The 4471-nt window shown below is 33.2% G+C and overlaps 1 long non-coding RNA gene across 2 annotated transcripts; it reads right to left on the bottom strand.

Annotated features, from left to right (window-relative positions):
- Window positions 1-682: 682 nt before the first annotated feature.
- Window positions 683-3083, bottom strand: LOC104218508 (uncharacterized). 2 transcript variants are annotated; one of them, XR_011405806.1, is made up of 3 exons: window positions 2823-3083; window positions 2611-2694; window positions 683-915 (listed from the first exon to the last, which is right to left on the bottom strand). It is a non-coding gene; the product is annotated as an uncharacterized lncRNA (long non-coding RNA). The 2 variants fall into 2 exon arrangements; XR_709019.2 differs by lacking the exon at window positions 683-915 and adding an exon at window positions 2064-2299.
- Window positions 3084-4471: the final 1388 nt, after the last annotated feature.

Genomic DNA, 4471 nt, shown 5'->3' with positions numbered 1-4471 from the left:
CCCCTCTGCTGAGATGAACTCGCAAGACGACGAGGGCACTTCCTCCACATATGACCCATCTCACCACACTCATAACAACTCCTAGGTGCTGGAGAAGGGGACTGAAGGGAACCCCTCACACCGGAATGACTAGAAGATGCACACTACAACAAAAATAGCTTTTAGCTGCAATTAATTATCTCTTTAGCGACAATAGAATTGCCGCAAAAACTTTTAACAGCAATTAAGTAATGGCCGGTTTAGCCGGCGCCGCTAAAGGTTTTAGCAGCTATTATAACGAGTGCTGGTAAAGGCCTCTATTATTGCAGCTAAAAGTTCATGAGTTTTACTGGCTATTATATAGCGGCAATTAAATTGCCACTAAATTTTCTCTGTCATATAATTTGTGGCTTTTATTATTGCCAGTAAAGACACGATTAATTGTCAGTAAAAATAACCTTTTTAGCAACAATTATAATGGTCACTATAAACTATTTATAAATTTGCTTTTATCCGTGTTTTTGATGGCTTTCTATTATGGCCAATAAAAGATTCATTTTATTGCTAAATATTTTAGTGACTTTTTTTATTGCTAATAAAAATTATTATCAATTTTTATAATTTCTAATATTCGTTCATCATGTCTGTTCATATTGAAAACTAATACTAATAAGATTAATTTTAAAAGGCTCAATACACTTCATTAAATCAACAACAAGCGTAATTTTAGAAGTGTCAATAGCATAAAGACAAAACAAGTAAACTATTTGAATCTAATAACCAGTCAATTGGTATTTAATAACTGATGTCATCAAATAGCTACAACGCTTCTCTATGTAGCTACAATATTATAAGATAAATGACACATTAAAGTTTCTCCAACTCTTGATTATTGGAGCCTTCACACGTGAAAGCTCTGAATACCATAATATAATCCTGCAATTATAAAACAAACTAAATTTCAATAGCATGGTTAGGTAATAGAATATAGTCTTATTACCAAGTTATAATATTATCATCCGTACAAGTGCTCAAACAGAACCTAATCCATGCGAGATAACACCCTCTTTATTAATAAGCATCAAGATTTTCTCCACCCAATCACCAAAAACATTTTGCAACTACTTGGACAACTGTTATGGCAAATAATTAACATTAGGAGTAACATACTAACTATTTGACGTGTTATTGACTATTATTAGTCATCTTTCTATATCAATCTTCCACTTTTACCTTTACTGTTTTCCATGATAATATATTGCAGCTACTATTGGGATATTTAGCGACTTCTCGTGACTTATGGTAAAAAGAGTTGACTCAGAGTCGATCAAAATATGCTAAAGCTAAAAGAGGAGCTTCTACTAACCTTGTAAGCTTCCACGACCTTGTAGTAATTCAAGGTCTTTACAAAGAAATTTATCCTACTGTTTATTAGACCCGATATCAAGTAAAACCCTTTATCTTAGATAGTCAGAAGTTCAAGAAAAATATAAAAAGAAGAGATTCCTTAAAATCAATACTAGTAGCAAAGTCAGTCATCCATTAAGCTTAGGAAAAATTAGTATATGGCTTCAACAATTCAAGTCAAGTGCCTATTGCACTATAAGTTCTTTTGGAACGCTTTACTTCATTGAAAAACTTTTTTTATGACAATAAAGTATTTTGTGTTTAAAGGAAATTACAAAGCAGATAGAACATGATTTGCAGTAAACTCATCAAGATTTGGAATTCTTTTCAGGAGACTCACCACTATTTAGGAAGATTAGTCTAATAATTTACTTGTATCTCTAATCTCCTGATATTTAGTTAATCTTCAACAGTTGCTTGAATTATAGTTCAGACGTTGCAATGAATTCTCAAGCTACAAATTGACACTAACTAGCCTACAGTTGCCTAATGTCTAAGTAAACCTCTTTAGTAGAGTTTGAAATAATATAAAAGGGTAGATGGAATATAAGTAGTTTCTGCTAGATTATTTCAATACTGCAGATAGAATAACGACACGATCACTGTAAGACGACAAAAGAAAAACTTTTATATTCAGCAAAAAGATACAATCTATGCCATAGGGGTGAAGAGAAACATTTATAGGTACAAAGAGGTACAACTGAGTCTTGGTATTTCAGATTGAATTTCCGACTGCTATCATTTCTACACAAGGAAGAGAATTTACAAGCTGCATCCTAACATTGCTACTAAGGGGATGCTGACGGCATTGATAAATACTGCTGCCACTCCTCCGGTGTCCCTTTTTCGATCTTAATATTTTTATAGCCGAGCTGGTCAAAGGTATAGCAAGAATGCCATACTCTTTAGGGGCCTACAAGATCACAATTAGGCAGCCTTTTATCTGGTAAAACAAGAGTACTAGCATTTCTGCTGACCCTTTTTGCTAAACATGATACTTCAACAAGAGTACTGCCATTTCTGCTGACCCTTTTTGTTAAACATGATACTTCACAACCCCAAACCATCTCAGAGAAGAAACATAAAAAGGGATAACGATAAACAAGTAAATAAATCAGGAAAAATAAATAAGGAAAACTATAACATATATAAAGCTGTTTCCAATTAAGAAGCTTTGCCACAGTCCTGGAGCTATGAAGCTACTATGATAAGAATTAGTAATACCTTAGGTTCTTTCATAAGATTCATATTTGCTTCCTCGGTTGTCTTATGACCCTTCCTTGAGTTGCATCTGGAACAGGCAGTGACCTATTGGAAAAGATATTAATATTAAGCACCAATGTGAACTTCCAGTAGCGAAAAACTTGTGGGCCTATATATCCCATCTTTCAAGCTCAAAATAGAAGCAAGACAAATGGATTAACAGGATTTCAAACCTTTAAATTAGGGAGGAAAGGGGGTGGAATACATACTATCTGAAGTGAGAACTGAGGAAAAAGGAAGCCTCATTCAAGAGTTGCCATTTCAGATATAATGAAATGTTGTTTTGCAATATAAATCTAATTTACAACATTAATTAAATATTTAAATTTTCTTTTGACAAAGCAGATGATATTTATTAAGCTCATCAATTGCAATACTTTCACTAAGCTTTGAGATATTACAAGATAGTTCAAGTTGCAAAATCAAATGGCACAAAAACTGGTGCTCACGCAATAATAACCGTTAGATTAACACCATCCACCTTCTGAGACTTGGTTCATTCTAGTTTATTAATAAAAGGAATACCTGAGGATCTTGTACATGAAAACATTTTATCACAAATTTGTAGAATAAAAGAGATATATATAGAGAGAGAGAGAGAATAAAAGTTATAAACAGAAATGCACATAATGAATTGATCAATTTATCATGCTTGTATTTAATCCATCAATTTGCACCAAGCAATCCACCAATTCCCGAGCCATCCTATTCAATTGCACATAGAAAATGACATCAGAATTAAGGCAACAACAGCAGGATGAAAGTCATCTTATTTAAGATCAAGTGTAATCCATTTGAAATGCCCTTCAAATAATAGCGCAACTAATATATACTAATTAGACAGAAAAAAATAGAATTTCATGATAGTGTTATCGGCTATGCACCTCCTATGCCATGCAAGCACTATTTAAGAATAACAGGACAATTCCCATCTACTTAATGTTCAAAATTGCTGTAAGAAAATAAGTACTCATTTCATGCCAAAAGCAGTAGCAATATGTGCTTCCACAATTAAGATTCTAACTTATTTCTTGATAAGTAGTCTTACTGGCATTTTCACAAATAGGTTAGCTGCGAAAATGCTCGACTAAAATGACATATAAAACTTTGAAGCTTTTTGGCTCTAAGAGAAACACCGAGAAGCAAAAGTGTTGGATACAAGATTTATTTTTCTTTCTCAATTACTCAAAGCAATCAAAAAATCGTGGATTGTAACTACTCTCAAATTTCAGTCCCCGATTTTGCTCTCAAATTTTAGTAGAGATTCCAATTAACAATATAAATGTAATATGTCACAGTTAAATCTACATAAACATATGAATATTAACAATAAACACACAAAAAAAAAGAATATCATGAACCATAAATAAGCAGATCCAAAGCAGAAAATAGATCTAAAATTGATAAGTGATTAGAGAATAGCATCGGTAAACCTGATTCTCTTCGAGAATTTGTGTCGTAGAATGGAGAAGACGAGACCAAATAGGAAGATGCTCTTTTTGCATATTTGTGGTTTACAGAGAGGGAATAGATGATTAGGGCAATGTGAGCAGATATATTTTATTTTTCACCCAATAGAGGGAACATTTAGAATGAAATAATTGGAGGGAACTGAAATATGACTAAAAGGTATGTTTCAATTATTGACCTTCACCGGCTATTTATTACAATTGCCGGCAATAATGTACCTTTTTGTGGCTATAGCTTATCTGCCGGTATTATTTGGTCTAGAGAAATAAAGTAGCGGCAATAATGTTACTGCCATTGAATAATTGCCGGTAAAAGCTATTTTTGTTGTAGTGGCACCTGGCATAGAAGAGTC

This window comes from Nicotiana sylvestris, chromosome 3 (genome assembly GCF_000393655.2).
Source record: "Nicotiana sylvestris chromosome 3, ASM39365v2, whole genome shotgun sequence".
Classification (NCBI taxonomy): Eukaryota; Viridiplantae; Streptophyta; class Magnoliopsida; order Solanales; family Solanaceae; genus Nicotiana; species Nicotiana sylvestris.
Note: the sequence above shows the minus strand (reverse complement) of the source record. Positions and strands in the feature narration are given on the sequence as shown.